This window comes from Melanotaenia boesemani, chromosome 5, assembly GCF_017639745.1.
Source record: "Melanotaenia boesemani isolate fMelBoe1 chromosome 5, fMelBoe1.pri, whole genome shotgun sequence".
NCBI lineage: Eukaryota > Metazoa > Chordata > Actinopteri > Atheriniformes > Melanotaeniidae > Melanotaenia > Melanotaenia boesemani.
The window spans coordinates 14,459,810-14,481,242 of NC_055686.1; the positions used below are offsets into that span (position 1 = coordinate 14,459,810).

Here is a 21,433-nt window from a genome sequence, read left to right on the forward strand (position 1 = left end):
CTCGCATGACTGTAGTTTGTATTCATTTTAGAAGCTAGTGGAAATTCATTGCAGGGATTTTCTTAAGACTAGTAAACCAAAGGTGTGTGTGTGTGTGTGTGTGTGTGTCAGGTAGTGTCTGTTTATTCTCAAGTTTGGTAAACAAGGGAGGTGACTTGATTAAGTCTCATTTACTGTGAAGACGTGGGCTTAATGAGTAATATTGGTTTCAATGTGCTAAACAAAAACACTGGCATAATGAAATGGAAGCCAAGTGTTATATACAAGGAAAGCTCATTTGATAAAGATCACACTGTGGTATGTGTTAAGCATGTTTCATTATGCATTTATCATCTTGTTTATCACCTTGGGACTGCAGGTGTTATGAAAATGCTCACATAAAAATGAATCCCAGCGGACTGTAAGGCTGTGTACAAGAGCCAATGTAGGTTATGGATTTAAAGCAATGTGTACGGCGATTCTGACCCTGCTGTGCTGTTACTGAGCACAGCTGGGGATACATGTACAAGAGCAGCTGTAACTCCAGGAAGACAAATGGGATAGACTTTCAGTCTCCCTATACCTTTTTCTACATTACTCTTCACATAATAATTTCTGCATCTTTCTCATTTCATCTTGCATTCTTACTGTGGTCTCTTCCCCAGCTCCTCTTTTCTAATTATCTCCTTCCCTCAGTCATTCACTCACACACACCCTCTAGTATTTTTCTGGCTGCTTAGCTGTCATTATTCTATCATCTGCATTTTTGGCCCGATGTTAGAAAGAAGAGTGCAGGCATTTTGGCTGCAGTCCAAGCCGTGATGCATTGGCTGTTTGGGGTGAATCTAGTGTCACACCCCACAAAGGTCATAAAGTGGAAAGATGGATGCAGTGCTAATTTTCTGCACAGCTCTCAGTTATGACCAGAGGGGAAATGTGTTTATGTGTTTTTATTATGTGTATATGTCAGCGCAAGCATGTCAATATGTTTTTCTTTTCATTTGCACTCATTTTACGGTTCATTAGGGAGAAATAGGCATTAGCTGTTAGAATGGCATATTTATTGAGGATGACATTCATATAAGCTCGCTTTGAAACACTGATGCACTCACACAAATACACTACATGTGCACTTTAGAGACGGGTTTCCTTAGACAGGTTTAAGTTGGCTTTTAGTTCAAAAAAACAGTTATAAAAGCTTTGGGATGAGCTGCCATGGGGCAGCTGGAGCCACAGCAGGTTGAGCACGCCTAATGAAAACTTAATGTTCATTGGCAGGGGTTGCCGCTGAGCTTCTCTCCAAGGATTTAAGATCAGGCTGACATCAAGCCAATGTCAAGATCTGCAGATCTCTGAGTCCAAAGCTTGGCATTGTATCTTTGTGTGTTTAAGTACACGTACAGAGAGCGTGAGAGACCGAGGGAATCTGCTAAATACAGTAGATCTAAACTCCTGACCAACAAAATTCCTTCCAGGGGCTTATTTTGCACGCTGCTCCTTATCCCCATGAAAGGCATAAAATCTGGAGATTGGCACACAAATGTGGAATTTTTAGTGAGAGCAATATTACCCTCCTTAGGAATTAGGTCCAGCGGTGCAGAGTAGAACTAGAAAAGGAGAGGATTGATGGACACTGTCTAGAGACGAACTTGGAAAGAAGTCGTTGAAAAGGAGACGGCAACACGTCGAGTCTTGATGGGAATGTGACACAGTTGAAAAAGTGTTGGATGTGTTGATGCTTTCTGGATAAGAGCTGTCTGCAGTAATTCAAACTAGAGCGTGAGGCACAGGATATGAGGCACACTTGTATTTGAGATGTTGAAGTCATATTATCCTGTTGTAATGAGCTCCCCTCTGATCTGCAAAACTGCAAGAAGATGCAAGGGGGAAATGAGGGAGGGAGTGGATTCAAGGGATATTAAATTATGATTCCATAATCTAGGAATTCTGATGAGGAAGAGAGAAAAAAAGGAAGCACTGTCAACCTATCAAGCTATGTGGAATTCCTTGTGCTTTCCAATATCCTCTCCTGTCCTTGATCCACACCATTATGTACACATTCTCACACTGAGGCATGTTTAAAGTTGATTAATGCTGGAGGTCTTTGTCTGGCTTTGCGCATGTGTGTGTGTGTGTGTGTGTGTGTGTGTGTGTGTGTGTGTGCCATAGACCAGTGAAGTCTTGCAGATGATGTTCATGCTGAAGGGATTTCATTGTAAAATGTCCTTCGTGTAAATGGAATAATGTAAATGGAGTGGAACTTCTCACCTGATAATCCCAATAAGCTGCAACATAAGATAAATGTTGTAAGATATTCTTTTTTTTCTAATCACATCAGTTTATTTATTTATTCATTTTAGTTGGAGTTGGATGTGATTGTGGGTCTTTCCAGCCAATTTAGTCTGTAACACCATCCTCAAACTTTCTAATGCACCTTGTATAACTGCTGACATTGTAACCAAAAGTCAAATATAAAAAAGAAAAGAGGAACTTGAGATTTGATTCAGTGTGTTACAGTTTTATGACCTTTGTTCTGATTGGCACAAATCTTTTTCAAGAGCAGGAGGAGGATTTTTTTTCTCCCCGTTATTTCTTCTCTGTCAGCACCAAGTTTTGTGTCTGGTGGAAAGGACAGGATTCAGCACTACGTAACCAAAGGAAAAAATGGATTACGTAGACACAAGACTGTCATTATGAAAAATCCTCTGTAAAGCACAGCTGATGGTATGAAGGGGTTCTGCAGCATCCTTAATGAAAGTAAATATGTGAACCTGAGTGTACTAGGCTGGAAAAAAACCTTTACTACTACAAAATCATTAAAGACAAGACTTAATTATTTAACACTTTCCCACAGCATTTCAGCCAGATGTTAGTGGGTGTTTTTGGGAAAATGGAATCAAGTCTATTTCAAACCCATTAAGTTGCCAATTATATCAACGTAGGAAAAAGCAGAAACAGTTATTCTATAAAATAGAGATGTCCATGAACAGGTCATAAATTATTAAGCACTTACCTACAGCATAATAGGCCATGTTTTTTAATATTATTATTAATTCTGGAGTAGCTAAATGCACAGTTAATTGTAGACCAATTTAAGTGTCCAAGAACTGTAGCAGTGCTTAATTAGCTGCAAGTCGTGTTATTGTATTTAAGAGGAACTTAAACAAATGTTTTAATGAGGCTCATTTATGTCATAGTTATGTTATTTTCCACCCAGAAAATATTGCTCAGTGAGGCAATTTCATTAAATTCAAGCAATATTAATGGAAAAAGTAGGATTGTCTAGAAAGATATTTAAGTAGAGGAATACATTAACTTTACTTAGCTTTAGGTTTGCAAGAAAATTGTGTAAACAGACAGACATGCACACAGAGACAATCTTTAACAATATGCTCTGTGTTGTTATTTGAAAGGTAGATATGAATATGCTCATACACATAGCCCCCGCAGCAGGAAAGTTTATGCATAAGGAATGCAAAATAGCAACAGGAAATAAAGGCTTATGGGGTGATGTGTATTTATCTCGCTCTGACATTTTCTTCAGATGGAAGAATTTGTCTAATATTATTCTTTTTCAGACACGTGTATACATATACAAAGGAGAAAATGTCATATTTTTCGGCTGAACAAAGTCATCGATCTTCCCTACTGTGATGCCTCAGCTTTCTTTCAGTTCCAAGGTCTGAGTCACATTGAGCATCCCTTGCAGACAGGGCAACGCCATGTATACAGCATGATAGGGGCAGGAGAATAGAACAGCCATTTTTCCTTGTCAGACAGCTCTGAACCCACACAGGAAAAACTGTGCACATGATAGTTGGATTTACGTGATAATATACTGTAGTGTTGCTAAATATGCTAATTTAGACACCCTCCCATAGAGTAATATTTGATAAAGTGAGACAGTGTTGTGTATCACAGAGAGTGTTCCCTTCCAAGCCTTTGTAGGGAATAAATCAGAACTGACATGTGAGTCATGCCTTATGCATGTATTTTGACTGTATCCTGCATTAAAGAGACAAGCTAGAGCAGATCACAACATATTAACTCAGCTTAGTGTTTAGTGATCTTGACAGTCTAACCTTGATAGAGCAATATCAGCGTATAAAGGGACTCACCTGAATTATCTTTATGTCAAATCTTTATGTCAAAGAAATTGATGATGATGTCAGAGATGAGGACAGGAGTTCAGATTTAAGTTTGCTTTTTTCTAAAAATCAAGTAGATGTGTATGATGAGTTTTGTCACTGAATAGTAAGATTATGTGTTTTTCTGTGGCCACAGCAGGTCCACATCTTTTTGACACACCACCAACTGGTCAGTGCTTTAACACCATCTCAGACTCTAGCTTGACCGCTTCTGCACGTCAGCACTAAAACACATATTTTTAGCTTTGTTCGAGTGCTTTTTCCTTAGGGACTTCCATTTTTCACGAGTGAGTAACTCTGTGCAAATCGAGGCTCTTAGAGCAGGATGACAGATAGCAGCAGAACCGAAGCAGAAATAGGAGAACGAGGAAGAAGCTCCCAGCTCCTAATCCTTGTTTGTTTTCCTTGTGGTTTCATTGTGCAAATCAAAAATTGACATTGGCGGAAAAGCTCTGTAGCCTAAATCCAGCTAACAAACATGTCTGGTAATACTTTGATGTGCACATCAAGGCCGTTGCTTTTAATTGTCAGAAACCTTTTCCTAGAAAATAAAAACTTGACACAACCAATTTTTAATTATGATTAATCGCGGGAAATTCTTTTATGATTATTGGCATCTTTCTTGAAAAATGTCCTTTTTAAAATAAAAGTAGTGCTTAAAGTAGAAAATGCGGTGACTTTTGGTTTACAAAAACTAAAGAAACAGCAGTATTCTCTTTACGCAGTAACAGTTAAAATATTTAAATTAAAATATCTTTAATATTAATGTATTAAAATGAAATATTTATGACAAAGAAGGTTGGAATTTTTGGGATTTACTTATTAAAAGGTAACAAGTCAGCAGGATGAATTTCAAAGCTGTGTGAACCTGCCTTTCTTCTAAACACAAAGGGAACAATTTCTGATGAACTTTGAGCTAAAAAGCAGGATTAGAATCTTAGCGCTTCTAGACTGAGGTCAGTTTACACACTATGCTCAATAACTTCCATTCATGCACCTTTAGTGGTACATTATGCAAATCTTTTTGCCCATAAATTCTCTACCTTTGCATTCTCAGCTTGACTGAACACAGCTTTAAATTGACAACTAAAGAAAGAGTATTGTCCAAGTTGTCTGCTTTTATTTTCAGCCTCGTGACACCCAACAGGAGGACGGACCGAGCTGCTTTAAGCTAAATTAGCTTCTGTGTTATCGGCACTACTTACCACTGTCTTGGTCTCTTCTTTGCCCTTTTTTCTTTCATTAATGCCAGACAGAAAATTCTCTTCATCTTGATAAACCCGCTGTCTCCTGTTTCTTTACATCCCATTATCACTGCTGTAGAGTCAAAGTTGGCTGCCCCTCGGAGAGCCCCTTCTGGCTCGGGGACCCAAGCATTCGGCTGTTGGCAAGCAGTGCTTCTGCACGTGCTTTCTCTGTGTGTTCAGAGCCAGTGAGCAACAACTTTGAAAGAATAAACATACAAAAAACCAAAACTGTGTTAACATGTGATAAAATAATTTCGGCTGTTTTTAATTAATTAGTTAATGTGCAAATAACACCTTCACGTGCCCAGCCCTAATATTTATTAAAGATCATTTATTTCTGGGGAATGTTGTTTTTCCTGCCTGCTTCATTTTTTTCTCTTTTGTGTAGGGTATCACTCAATCCTAATAAAGACAGAGTCAGTTGTTTTTTTTCCCTCAATATTGTTGCGATACGATGTCAGATTATATCAGCTTTGTTTACACACTGACTTCAAAGCTCATATATCATTACATTTTTTAAAAGGTTTGGTTTTCCTGCTTCTTTTCAGCCCAGATGTTGGACTGCTTAGAGCTGCCATACTTACAAATGTAACAATTCAAAATGGCATCTGACAAATTGACTCACTTTGTTACTCAATAAGAACCATTTTATGTCAAACAATGTAAAAAACAAAGGAATGTGTAACTTAAAGACTGGTTGTAACAGGTTGTTGTGGAACAGCTTAATACTGGAAATGGTAGATGACTAGTAGTAGTAGTCATAGTAGTTTTGTTCTATGAAATCAACCATTAGCGATAGGGATGGACCGATATGAAAATTTTGGCCGATATCGATATCCAATTTTAATATTGCTGTTATTGTCAATAACCAGTTTTTACCAATGTCAATATATATATATTCTATTTCAAAAGGTTTAAGATTATTAAATTCTGTACAAAGTAAAAATGATGCAAACATTAGGGGCGTTAGCTTCCTGTCATTACTTGTGATTTTCTGGATGGTAGTTTTTCAGATGACATATCAAATTTGTGGTGTTGAATGATTTGACACCGCATCCTCCTTGCATCACTTCGACTTTGCAAATATTGCATACTGCTTTTCGAGTATCTTCTTTTGACACCGTGAAAGATTACCACACAGCTGACATTGCTTCTAGCTTCAGTTACATCCGAAATGTAGTACTGCATCGCTGTCACATGTCCAAAATGACCAAACCCCCCTCCTCCTCCTCCTGACACATGTACACAAACAGCAATTAGACAAAAATAAATATTGGCTGTTAATATCGGCCCGGTTTTGCTTATCGGTCCGATACCGATATGCTAAAAAAATGACTAACATTGGCCAATACTGATATTAATGCCGATATATTGTGCATCCCTTATTAGCGATATATTATTTTTGTTTTGTGTAATGGCAATTATAGCCTAATACAGTCTTACCTGCAATATGACAACAGAGACAACAAAATCATCTACAATGCTTGAATACTCCTGTTAGGTTCGTTGTGAATAAAAACTTGACTCAGCGTAGATACTACAAAATACCAGTTTTTGTCAGATAATTGATTAAAATAACACATAAAATACAAATGCAGACTTTAATCAGTCCTTTAACCAGAAAATTTGGTTTACGAGTGTGTCTATTTCCAAACAAGTCATGCTCTCCTGACCCCTAGAATGACTTAATGCCTAAACCTAGTCAAACAGACTTAAATTGTAAGCACACAGTGGTTAAAAATTAAATAATTAAAGTTCTAACTCCACTACTAAACCTAACCAAGCTCCATATGTGGTTTATTTTGTCTGTTAGATCTAATAACGAGTGAGAGTTGTGGGAGTTTTATTAAATAACATCAGACCATTTCATTTTATGCTTTATTTTTTGTATCCACAACAACTCCCTAAAGGAAGCAATCTGTGTCCCAGGATCAAATTTAATAAACTACATTTCATGAAATTTTGAGGGCACATTTCACTCTCCTCAGCTGATCCTTTGATCCCTTTTTAAACTGATCAAACTATTTCTCTTCCCCAGTTCAGAGCTCTGCTTTTCTGCCTTTGTATTTTTGTATATTTATTCCTGTGGCTAGTAGTTGAAAACGTTAATATGATTCAGCTAATTTCCATTTTTAACAGATATCATTGAGAGCTACACACAGCACAGTAAATCACATATTTGCACTTAGTATTTTTTTTTCCTGGATACATCTCACAGGTTTTATCCTCTGCTCTTTCCAACCTTACTCCCCATAAAGTCAATGTTTCATCACCCTTCTAAAGGTTTAAGAACAACCTTGTAAATAACAGTGTGCTCTGTAAAAGCTAAAAAGAAAAGTCTAGCTACCCTGCTGGAAAGCTCATGCTGTGCTGATGCATGTTGTCTGAATCCTTGCAGAACATACCTGTCATGTGTCAGTTTTACAATCTAACAATGTTAATAACTTAGTCCACAGTTCTAAGATGGAATATTTCATATCTGCAATCTGCTTCTGGGATTTCACACTGAAGCAGTTTGCTTTGGTTGAAATGAACTCTGCTCTGTTTGCTCTGTGTGTTTCATTTAAGTTGATGTGAGATCTGTCAGAGTGTTGGGTGGATATGCCCCACATATCTGAGAGCACTTCTCATTTCCATGTGATTTAGAGACACCATTTTGCTTATTGGTTATTTGTTTTAGTCATTAATGTTTGGCTAAGAGTTAAACCTTTTCAGCTGTGATGTGACAAACTCAGAATACTCACAAAACTCAGACCTCAGCAGTTTTACTGTAAGCAGAAAGCCCCCGAGCTAAAATGAGTTTTTAAAAAGTCAGAAAAGCTCAACAGGCTGGATCCCAGCTGTCTAATCTGTAGCGTCTTCTGTCAGTTCCTATTTTATTTCCCTTTAAAGTCCAAGAACCTCTGTGATCTTAACAAACTCTTTTACAACTCTATTTATCATTATTTTAAAACCTCTTTTCTTGCTTATACTTTCAATGTCCTGTCTTTATATTGTCATCTATACAGTATACCAACCTAACCATTTTCACCCGTGTGCACGTCTGTATGTGAGAAAGTGGATCTGTATTTGACCAAGCTGTGCACTGCATGTCTGACAGACTGCAGGGGCTCTCAGCTCACACTGTTTTGCCTTAATGAATATTTGAGCTGGGCTCATATGATTGCTCCAGTTCTTTTCCATTATCCAAAAGACCTGTGTGATGGTGAATTTAAAGGGTTAAGTTTTTACTCTCTTTTAAGCACAAGTAATGAAACAATTATGATGCATGCAAACGTAGGTTTTAGTGTCATGCAAAAACAGTAGTGCCGTCTGAACTGAGATGGCAAAGATCTGTCAGCTGAGATTGACATATGAACCAAATAAAAACCAAATTTAAACATTTCAGTCGTTTTGCAGCTGTGTACTAAGTAAAAAACATTGTCAGTCTTTTGGGTATGTCCTGCTAAAGCTACGTTAGCATGCTATTGAAAGGGATAGGGAGATAGTCTGCAGCAGTAGTTTGGCGGTTCATCCTGGCTGTCTCTAGTAAAAGTTTGTTAAAAAAAACAGCTGAAAATGAAGCAGGTGTCGGAGGTAATCCTCATTTGTTTTATCAGTGTATTGTAACCTTGATTCTTAGTCGAGCCCCAGCCCTCTAACCTCTGCAATGTGGTGTTAGCTCTTTAGATTTGATCAACAGTGTGTAACTCCAGTACTGCTTTTTGCCCTTCAATTCCCCAAACATAAACCTAACTTTCACAAAATATTTCTACCTATTCTTCATTTCAATATTGTTCTGCAGTTAGCATAAGCGGTCAAAGAGAAGGCTTAAGTAGTAGGTGAATAATCAACAAATTGCTAGCTAGTTGTCAGATAAATGGGTAGATTTTATAGTTGGCTAGTTCAAACTGGAACAGTATTTGTGAGCATTAAGAGCGGAAGCTATCATAGTCATGGACATAACCATGGTTAGTTTGCATAACATACTGAAGACTCTGATTTAAAATTAGAGGCCTTAAAAATGACTTTATGTGACTCTGTAGGTCAGCTGTCAAAGAAGAGCTTAACATTGTCTGTTATTTTGAATCCTTTCAATATGCAATAGTCTGAATGATTCAGGGAGAAGAGACAACAGTGATGATGAAAAGTAGGCCGGAGAAAAAATGAGATGCACAGAGGTGACCGATCAGCTAAAGCACAGAACATTGTCCTTGTGACCTCAGTGAAATCTATACACTCACGGCTGGTCACACAATCCTTGTAAACATCAGGGTTCGAAACAAATACACATATTCACATGTGCACACATTCAAGTAGTTTACATATGCAGTGCAAGTACACATAACTGCCACATGGATCTGCAAAGGAGATGTAAATAGTTGGAGGGTCAACACTGCTCGGTGTGCACACACATTAGCCTGTCTCAGCACTTTGGGTGTCAGACCAATGCCAATAACACGTTTTCATCAGTGAAACTAATCTGATTTCTTCTGTTACACAAATAAAGTTTATATTGCATTGTTCCTTGATGTATTGCGTGTCATCTGGGTTTTTATACAGGACTGCAGGATGGTACCATTGGCTGAGTTTATTGTTTAGTTAATGTTTGATTTGGCTTCACAAATTTCCCTCTACATACATTGTAATACACTATGTCTGAATGTCTCTGGTGACCTACAATTACACACAGATCAACAACCCTGAAGAGAGCATTAAAGGTAGGAAAGAAATTGATTTTATAATAGATCTGTGTAAAATGACAAAAACGGGCAGTTTTGGTTTCCTTGAGATGTCTTGATGCAATATGAACTAAAATCAATAGCTGGTTTGTCTACACTGTGAACTCAGTGAAGAAAGACAAAGAAAACAGTTAATGCTCAAATCACGAGGGGCAAAGTGCTGAATATGCAACATGGAGACATGAAAGCCAATTGCAAATAGAGATGAGAGATCTTCAAAAACAGCACACAGTAGCTGAATGAAACATAAAAGGGACCAAAATAACAGTGTTCAATATCAGTGTAATCGTAATGAAAAACAATTCCTTCAACCTCAGAGCTGAGCTATGACAGGGGGAGAGGTCAAGTTGGTAATATATGCTGCAGTGACTTGCGTCTTTGGCGCTGTTGTTCCAAAGAGTTAGTCTTACAGCTGCAGTTTGTTTTCTTGCTTATCTATTTTGTTAGTAGGAGTTTGTTAAAACTACCAAGATGAATTTTATGAAACTTGTTGAGATGAAGCATGAGCATAGGAAGTGATTAGTGTTTTAAGTGTATTGCCTTTACTTTGTAGCGAAAGAGGATTCTCAATGTGAATGTTATATACATATAAATCTAACCTATTTTACTTTGACCCAAATACAATATGTTGTAAGTTTGTAAGGTGAATTTAACAACCGTTTATACACTGCCTCGACCCCCGAAAAAACTTCACCACCAAATAAAAATGTCACACACCCTGATTTTTCGTTGGACCACCTTTAGCTTTTATTCCAGCGGCATTTGCTGTGACATTGTTACAATAAGCTTCTGCAATTTTCACCAAAATTATGTATTGATGATGGGCGAATCCAACCACCAGCCTTCTCCAGCACGTCCCAAAGTTTCTCAATGGGATTCAGGTCTGGATTCTGTAGTGCTCAATTATGTAGAATCATAATCACAAGTATTTTTGGTCAGTGTCGAAATTATGAGTATTCAACATGGAATCTTGACTCACTGATGTCCCTCTTTTCTCTGGTTTTCCCCACAGATGCTTATATGCTGAAAAAAGGCTGATAGCATTCAACATGAAGTCTACCAGTTTGCAGTACGGTTCATTCATTGCTCACTTCTTGCTGCACTCAGAAGTGGTGAACTCACATCGCTTCCAGTGTCAGCCTTCAAGAGCTTACAAGACAATGGCAACAGGTGAGGAAATAAAAGAAAATGACCTACTTTTATATGGTTTTAAGTACAGCGAATCAAGACTTCCACGTTTCAGCTCAAAAGACAACTGGAATGCTTAGAATATCACTACGAAGTTGAACTTTGAAAAGAGCCTTTTTTTTCTTTCATGTGATCCGATTTGTTTGATTTTCTTTACAATCTGCTTCTTCGAGACATTTTATTATAAATATTTTTTTCGACTGCTACTTCCAGGTAAGGAGTTGTAGAAAAGACTCCTGTGAGATTTATAAAAGCAAGGAAACACTACATAAAATAATTTAACATATTTTGATAAACATTAAGCTAAAATATGAGAAGTTGGCACAAAGAGCAGTTGTCTTGTTTGGCGCTTCATGAAATAGTATCAGCAGAAAAAGACACGGAGACATAAGCAATATTTTTCTATAAAATTATTCTTGCTTTAACCCCACTGCAGACATATCAAAATAATCAAAGTGAAGCCTAAAATGGGGATTGTGATTGTCTCTCAGCCATGTCACGTCTCAGAAAGCTCTTTCTGTTTCAGACAGGCCAGCCACACACAAGTATGAGCTACCCTCCAGACACTGGCAGATAATAGTAAGAGCCCAAAGCTGTTGGAGGCTCTGCAGGGAGATTTGGGCAAAACTGAGGCTCAGATTCCTCTCATCCCTGAATTTCAAATCATGGAAAGATAGAAAGCCCATTTACTGTGGAGAAAACAAAATGGATACAAACAAAAAGACAACAGTGATGTACAGTGGTATATTGATTATATTGAGTTTATTTTCATCTGTGTAAGAACTTATAATCATTCACAGTTTGACTGCAGGAACAACTTTAATACTACTTACAAGGTGCTAATTAAAATGCCCGTCATACTGTGTACTGATTGTAATAAGAGTAATTGTGCTGTGATTGTGCAGGGATGCAATAAAAGAAACTGCTCATTTGCTCTTAAAAAAATGAAACCCAGAACTCTGAGTTTTATATAAACATATCTCACCCACATGACGATCAGGAAGTGAAATAAAGAAATCTGTTTGTACTTTTATAGCAACACATTTTCACTCCTAATCCATCACATACTGATACCTCTTTGAGATCAGTTTTTACTACTGCTTTAGTGTCACTTTTTACAGGTTTGTACAGGTTAGGAAGCATCTTGGTGAAGGAATAAATAACAGAAGTTTTCCCTCAGACGCATTGAGTTCATGTTGTATGTTGTGACACTTTCGGTATCATTTTTTGTTTTTAAATTTTCGGTTAGATTTAGGCACCAACACTACTTAGTAATCTTTGGAAAATTATTACAGTTTAGGTAAAATGTATTGTTCTGAAAACAAAACTAAGTTTTCTTTCAGTTTTAAGGTTTTATTTATGATTTATGCATACGTCTTGTCTTAACCAGAACTTAAATTAGTCATGTAACAAAAACCAAGCAACAATTCAGAAGCAGTATGTGAAAAACTAAGGACTCCCCATGATTCAGTAACTTGTTGATTCACCTGTAACAGCAAGACCTTGAACTAATATTTCCTGTATGATGTCATCGGTTTCTCACACTGTTGTGGGACATATTGGTTTAATTTTTTTTTAACATTTAAGCTTCTCTTCATTAAACTTTAGGCATTTGTTCATGCTCAGTTTGCTTAGATTTCCACCACAGCATGTCAAACAGGATGAGGTCTGGACTTTAACTGAGCTATTGTAGCACTTTGACCTTGTTTTTCACTTTATGTCCATGCTTTGGATTGTTTTCCTGCTGCATGGCAGTAAAGCCATGTAAAGCTGTTGGACAGATGCATTGTAATTGAGGGTAGAATATCTTGTCATACAGAAGCGTTTATGGTCCACTCAATGATTGCTAGATGCCCAGTGTGGTGGCTGTAAAACAAAGCCCAAATCATCAACCCTCCACCACTATGCTTAACAATTGGTAGGAGGTGTTGGTGCTAAAAGGTTATATTTTAGTCTTTTATCGAACATGTTGCTATGCATTTTGTGAAGAATTGCACATGTTGTCATGTGCTTTGAATTTGACATACCAACTGAGGCCTCTAGAGTCTGAGATGTGGCTCTTTGTCTTTTTGCAGGTTCTCTCTGATCACTGAATAGTTTGGCCTTGAAGTGAACCCCAACTCTTGGGAAGAATGGAAACTGCTGGGAATCCTTTTTCCATTTGTGAACAATCTTTCTCATTGTAGAATGATGGACTCCAAATTGTTTGAAAATGCCCTTAGTATCCCTTTCCAGATTGATTTGCAGAATCAGTTGCCAACAGTTCTTTGACACTATGTTAAAACACCTGAATGCTGCAGACCAACAAACTGCCAAAACGTCTGCTTTTATAGAGGCCTTCACAGATAATGACACAGTATTACATGCTATGTTGTTGTTGTTGACATAAATCAATCCTGCAAGCAGCAAAGATATGTCAATTACATTTTGACAGCCTTTGTATAAAAATGTGTACAGCAGAAATCACACGAAGAGATAACCCAACAAATAATCTAAAAATCCTTTATGGAAGCATCCAGGCTTTTTTTTCTTTGTAAGTTTGTGTGTCTCCTGGCTTTGCTTTGGCACACACATAATCACGTCGAAATGTTTCTAATCTTTTCTGAAGCATGGCTTTACGGTGCGGGTATGTCTGTGCTGCGTACTTGCACATTTGTTTATGCGTGAATTTGCATGCTCAGTGTCTGTCCATCTGCGCCGTCCCCCAAAGACCAGATGACTCAGCTGGGTGTCGGTCTGCATGTCTGACATGATGCAAGGGCTCAGCCTTGACTGGCCTAGCAGGTGGTCACGTCCCAGTATGGTGGAACAGCAGGCTGAGGCATCTTTTCTAACCTCGAGCCATCTACTCTCCTCTCCTTATCTTCTGTCCCTGACAGTCGGTTTACAACGTTTTAATCCAACTGTCAAGTGGATTATCAGAGAAAGGCAGAATTAATAAGTGTTACACATATGGTGAAATACTTTCAACTTCTTTTTCTGATGTGTTGTCTATGCTGCACAATTTTATGGTGTCAAACAATTTCTGTTCGCCTAGGGCTGGGTATCGTCTCTAATTTCCTGAATCGATTCAATTCACAGCAGCCTATTTCGATTTGTTTTCGATTAAATACGATATTGATTCATTTACAGCTAATAGTGTAACACCACCTACTTTTCTTGAATATTAAAGACATTCTCAGATAACATTGTTTTTATAAAACAGAGTACATTTACTTGACAATCAAAATTAGTTATCTGGAAGTAATCAGATTACTGCAATAATCTGATTTGACACATCAACATGCATTTCTGAATTACCATAACAATACACCATTTCCCCCAATTCAGAGCCAGAAATGCTGTGATGAAGACAAAAAAAATAAATAAATAAAAACCCACAGGACAGAAAAAAAGCTCAACTTTTTAAATGTCCTGATGAAAGTGTTTCATTCAGTGGAGTCGTTCTAAACATTCTTAGTTTTGATCTCAGCTAACATGTTGATGTAAATAAAACCTACAAAACATAATGGATCCATTTAAAGCTGTACTACGACTCAGAAATTCCTAGAATGACGTAGAGTCACCTTGTTCAGCTGTGCTCATTGCCATGACTACCATGATGCTACCATAACACTGGGGAAATACTCCATCCACTCCTCACTGGAGCAAGAGATGCTTCCATCTTCACCTACTTGAGAGAATTTAGAAAACTCTCATATGTTTGCCTGGCGCCCATTAGCATTAGCTGCTAATATTAGAGCCCACGGTCTTAGCATTAGCTGCTAATGTGAGCTATAATACGCTGCAAAATACTTTACAAGTGAATGTAATCCACACTGGTGAATTAACCCCTTAAGCCCGACGGACCCACCGGTGGGTCCAACAGGTGTAAACACAAGTTCATGTGTGTAAAAAAGTTACTTTAGCGATGTAAGGATACACTACCGTTCAAAAGTTTGGGGCAACTTTGCCATGGGATTCAATAGGGAAGTGACCCCAAACTTTTGAATGGTAGTGTATTTTATTTGTAATGTGTCTCAAAGAAGAATACCTAATGCCACTAAATCAACTCTCCAAGTGCATTTAGTCAAGTATTTGTTTAATAACACAACGCGTGATCCGTTCACTCCACCCCAACATATTGGGTATCAAATGAAACTAGAAAAGCTGCACTTTCATATGGTACCAAGCATAAAAAGATATTCGCCAAGCACCTCACATCAGTCTCAAAACAAACACAAAGCTAACCTTCGCATATCACAGCTAGCCTTATCGGATAGCATGTTCATCAACAAATACAGCACCAAATCCCAAAGCTATTCTCACAAACAGCGACATATTTTATTTCCTTACCTTTTTGTGGTCATTTTCAGTCTATCCACACTGTTCTTTGACCAAAACTCACAGCGTAGTAATCCATAATCGTGAAACTGCGTCATGTGCTAACATGTCATATGCTCCCATTCATAGCCATTTTGTTGTCTTGTTGTAGGTCTTGGCAGTGTAAATAAAGTTTGGTCAAATTCTAAATCTTACAAGCTTTCCAACGATATCTTACACTTGAACAGACTTTATCTGTCAGGTATAAATACTTGCGCGTAAATAAAGGAGCATCATTGCCATTTTGCTGCAGTTACACACGTGGGCGCACCGGAAAGAGCGAATATCGAACAGCGTTCATTTCTTTGCTTCATTTTGACTTTTTATCCATTTAGAACGAAGGATAAAAGCCATAAACATGTCCAAGAAATGACAAAAAAACTTAATACACCTGAAGGAAATACAGACACAGCACAATTTGGCACAGTTTGGGTACCATCCACACTATAACCTGCATAAAAGCTATGAGCTTTGTTCTATTCTCATGAGACTTTGTACAGTTGTAGTCAAGGAGTTGCTGAATGCATGCAGTGGTATCTTTATGCACAGAATGATTTCTAATAATGTTTTCATCTGTGTAAAAAAAAAAAAAAATTAGGCGAGGATCATTTTTTTTATTTTTACCTATGGTTTATCACAATTTGCACAGGCATATTAACATTCACAATGTTTCTGACACTGGATTTATATCCCATAGGGTCTTACCTATCCATTGAGACCAAGGTTATGTATATTGACCTGAAAATTACAGAGTTTTTGTTGATTTAATTTGGGTAGGTGTGTTCAGGTGAACTTCACCTCCAAAAACCCTAGAGTTTAAGCGGTTAAAACATCTGAATTTGACATCATCTCGGCATAAGAAGCTGATTTTGGACTGAGGAATCACAGGGAACCAGTTGTGGGTATATATGCTAAGTTCTGACTGAGCATCTGTAAGTCACATGAGAGTAGGGTAACTACCGGAAAAGAGGACATTTAAATATATCTCAATATATATATAAATATATCTAAAAATCTATCTCCAAGTTTTGTGAATCAATATTGGATTTATTTAATTTGAATTTAAACCCAGCCCTATTTTCACCATCTATTTTCATTTTCTTTACATTCAGTATATCTACTTATTTGCAAAAGTGCTACAATCACTAAAAACCAGCACCTCTGACTTTAAGGACTTTTGTCCTTTATCTATACTGAGCCATCACTGATCTATAAGAGGCCTCATCAGAACCAATAGCCTGTATGTAATCTGTTCCTGCTCCCTTCCAGGGAGCAAGTGACAACTCCGACTGGAAGACACACCATGACTGATCCCTTGTCCCAGCATCATTCCTCACACTGCATTCATCCTTCCCTGTATGCTGCTGTTTTATCGTCTGTTTCTTTGCACTCCCATCGTTCGACCTCTTGTCCTTACCTCGACCGAGCTCTTTTTTTACCCCCCTCCCAGCTCGCCCTATGTTTCCCTGTGTCCTCTTGTCACTGCCTTCCCAGGCAGCAGCAGTCGAATGTTTACTTCATGTCTGCCTCATCATCCATTCTTACTGGGCCTCTGTTGGGGGGATTTGCTCTTCTCTTTCACATTTTATTTGTTCCCCTATTTGCTGTTTCCATTAAAGATGAAATTGAAATCTCCTGTGCCAACACAGATGCATGCACACACACACAGTGACAAACAAAACACAGATGAGCTGTGCCACGGTGTATGAGAGAGCACATACCTCCCGTCCTACTTTCGCTTTACCTCCTTCTCATCCTTTTGCTTCACACCTCACTCTATTTCTTGCCACCGCCTCTCCTTCTTCTGTAGTTGTTGCAAGTGAAAAAAGGCAGATATGTTTTTTTGTTTTTTTTTTGTCTTTCTGTAATGTTCTGTTTCATCAAAGAAACTGACTTCCCCTCTTGTTTTCCATCTTCCTCCATCTGGCACTTTTCAATAAATTTAAAACCCGTTTAAATAAGTTTTTCACACATTCATCATTTCTTACTTTTCACCTTAGTTTCCTCTTTTTACATCTTCCTTTTCTCATGGTAAGTTTTTTGCACTGAGAAAAGAAACAAACCACCTCATTTACATGAACATCACTGAGTGTTACCTCATTTTTTTTTGTCCCTCAAACAAATCCCCCATCCTGTTCCAACTTTCATTGCTCTCCATCCACTGTGTGACTTCAGAAATCCTTCAGACAGGACGTAGACAGCGTTTGGAGCACTGCAAAGAAAAACAAAGGCAGTCTTCTGCAGGTTAATAAGGCCAGGATGGAGCTTTGTGCTGAACTTCATCAGTATTCAACAGAGGTCTCCCCCCTCTCCTCCCAATAATATGCCAGTCATTTGGGTCAGACAGGCAAACAGACGAAGGGAGACTTCTTTGGCAATTTAATTGAAATACAGTCTCATCAAATGTTCTCTAATCATTAGCTTTGTCCCTTAATGTTTGTTTTATTTTCAAATTTTGTAGACACGTCTGATTCTTGCAGTCTGACCCGGTCTTCTTCTTCTGTATCTCTGCTACTTTTCCTTGTCTTTCTATCCCTTGCACACTGCCCCTGCTATTAAGATAAAGTGGCAAGTCAAATATAAATTACATTAGCATCTCTAATAGCCACTGCAGGTTATTAGTTTGTCATTGGGAGCCACTCAGTTCAGCAAAGGCCAGCAGCACCAAAAGCAGCAGAGTGCAGGATGCAGGTGAGGGCTGTGCCCAATATTTTTAACGCTGAACTTTTCTTCTTCTGGTGTAGATCTTAAAAGTTTTCGATGGGGAGAGCAGGTAGGGGCAAAGACAGGGAAAGGGTGGCATGTGTAAATGACCTTTAAAATGCTTTATAATTATTTTTAAAAAATAATTTACTGTTTATCATAACTAACCAGTTAGCTTGTCTAAAAAGCAAAGCCAACTTTTAAAAGCAAATATGCAAAAGTATTTTTTTATTTCATCAGCAGCTGTTTATTTAGGATTATCCTGAATAGTGCTACTTCAACCGATACTGCAAAAAGGCTTGAGAAGCTTCATTCATAGTGGGGGGAAAATGGGAAAATTAAGCCAAATCAGAAGTTTTATCATTGTTTATTTAGCATGCTAGGAAATTTACATTACATCAAGAGATATTAAGTATATTAACTTTTACAATTTCCCCCCAGAGCTTTAAGGCCAGAAGGTTACATAATGCATCTGTAAGAGTGTGGTTGAAAAAAACTGAGAACTCTTCTGATTAAAATCTGCTGGCATGGTAACAGCGACATGGTGTGATCACCTGCAGCCAACCATGCAACATACTGATGACCCAACAACTCAATGTTACTTCATCCTAGTTAGGATTTGTTTAAACTCTTGCATTTAATGGTTTATATTTTGCCTACCTGGATATTCATTCTAATTATTATGCTGGAAAACCATTTCCTTGCTATGTTTTAAACACCTGATAACAGTATTCCTTTTATTGGTGCAAATATGCTTCAGTAATGAGTAAGTGGTGTGTGTGTTATTTTTACACCACTTCTGTGTTTGTGACCGATCTGAGACTCCATTAAAGACACAGTCTGCTTCTTTAAGACTGAAAAAACATGCTTTAGTCTGACATAGCACAGAGCTGTCAGTCCTAACGTGCTTTTCTGCTTTTTTTACCATGACCTGACCGTATTCTTATATTTAGACTTTCAACAAAACAAGTACTTAATCCACTCGAAGAAACTCAAACTGCATGACCAGCTTGTGAGAATCAGGTGGGAGGTGATCAGGGGTGACAGATTTTTATTTATTGTCCTCACTGCTTTGTCCCCCCCTCCCTGACTGATGACATAGTTTAAACTTAGACTGTGGGAATGAGAAGTGTGTGTTAACCAGTTTTGTACAAAATGAGCAAAGTCCAACTATTTTTTTTTTCCTTTCAGCTTAAAAAAAAACTCCTTCTGTCACTTAGGCTTTACATATCCCAGAAAATAAATTTTATAACGTCTATTATCACATGTTATGTCACATAGTAATGTGCTGAATTCACAATTTACTGAAATTTGTGGAGACTCATTTGTACTTTTTTAGTTCACTCAAGTTTGATTCATCATGAGTCTTGAATTTGTGGCTCAAAGTACCAAAATGTCACATTAAGGATCCCTCCAAACAGAAATGTGATGTAGAATTTCTAGCCATGTTTCCATTAATGTACCACTGCCTGACCATTGTGTTATCACTGTCTGAGTACATCCACCCTGTTCCACCTCTTTGTAACAACAGTAGCCTGGAGGGGACAAACCAGACACTTGCTCTAAAGCAAACCTGTCAGTTTTTTTTCCTATTTGTATTCTTTCCCGCAGACTTGATAAGGACAAGTGAGGTGGTTACAATCTGTAACTTATTCTACAGTTAGTCTTTCTATATAGATTCAGACTGTGAACAAGATTCATTCCTGACAGTTTTTATCATGACTGGCCTCAAGGCCTTTTCACGTATGATTCACAAGCCCGGACTGATGGGCCTTCGTTGTGCATCCATGTCATGTATGAAAGTGCAGTGGGGCAATTGGTGTTTGAGGTTGATATTCCTCTGAGCTGGCAGGGGAGCCTGTAACATAGGACTGTGTGATTGATACTCAGCTGACTTAATGATGTTTTACTGTAAGGGCACATCGATGGGAGGCAAAGCTACATCTGTTTGGTATGTGCAAATTTCAAAATAGGAACAGCAGCTGGTTAACGAAGTCTTGTACCGGTAAGGCAGAACCATTCTGTGGAAATTTTGTGTGAATATGAGATTATCAAAAAACCTCTGTAAACCATCCTTTTCGGTTTTTTGTTCTAAAGCAAATGACACAGAGAGTGGCAGCGAGCAGAAGGTTAATTATACATACTTGCATGCGACCCGCGAAGTCATGCTAATTTTGCTCTTAACAAAAAATCATCCCCCATCCAGGCTCTTTTCTCCTCCTCCTCAGTTTGTACCAGTATTAATGTCCTTTGAACTTGACTCTCTTAGTTATTACTGCAGTTAAAGTTAATGTTTTTTAGAGCAGTGCCATATGTAATGTTGCTTTTTAATGCATTTGTTAAGTCACATTTTCCCTTTTTGAGATTTTTATCCATTTGTATTACATAACTGCTCTTTGTCTTGATTGGTTTTCCTGCTCACCTCCCACTTTATCATGGGGCTAACAACGGCACATCCCTAGCAGAGCTGGTAGGGAAGTTTATAAAGGACTGTATAAACCCCTAATTCATGTAGTTCCTTGGTGAATGCAGTTTTTTAAAAATAGTTATGATACAGTGAAGAGAAGAAAACTATTTTACTTTTTTATATTTGCTGCACTGTAGAGATTTTTTCCCCTCTTTTATATCCTGAGTCAATTCAAATTTCATAAAACCTAAATGTCAAAAGACTAATTTTAAGTGCAGTAGACTTCCGAATACTTCCTTCATGTGTTTTCTCAGAGAGAAGAGAATTACCGTCTCTTATATAATGAATATAAGGTGTGAAGTTTCTTAAGGGACATCATTATAACAGCATATTTCTGTGTTCAGATCACTTAACTTTGTCTAAAGTGGGTTTTACAATGACAGCAAAAAGCATTTTATGGCCTCGTCTCTTGATGAAAACCTATCGTTCAATATTAAAATGGTCCCCTGCCAAAATAAACATTTCTCCAATTCCAATTTAACACAGTACTGAAGCCCTGTTACCAAGAAGCATAAATGATGTTAAGACACAAAACCTATCCAGATGTCTTCCACACACAAGCTGGTATTTACAGAGGGAAAATCTGTAATAGTCTTCAGACTGTTAGGAAATGGTAAC

The 21,433-nt window shown here is 37.8% G+C and overlaps 1 long non-coding RNA gene across 1 annotated transcript in view; it reads right to left on the reverse strand.

Annotated features, from left to right (window-relative positions):
* The window catches only part of LOC121640726, a 27,539-nt gene extending 9,713 nt beyond the window's left edge, over positions 1 to 17,826 (reverse strand). Inside the window, exons 1-2 of the long non-coding RNA XR_006010558.1 lie at positions 17,742 to 17,826; positions 17,367 to 17,449 (exon numbers count right to left, since the gene is read on the reverse strand). This is a non-coding gene — a long non-coding RNA (uncharacterized LOC121640726). The remainder of the gene's footprint in view (positions 1 to 17,366; positions 17,450 to 17,741) is intronic.
* Between the last annotated feature and the right edge of the window lie 3,607 nt (positions 17,827 to 21,433).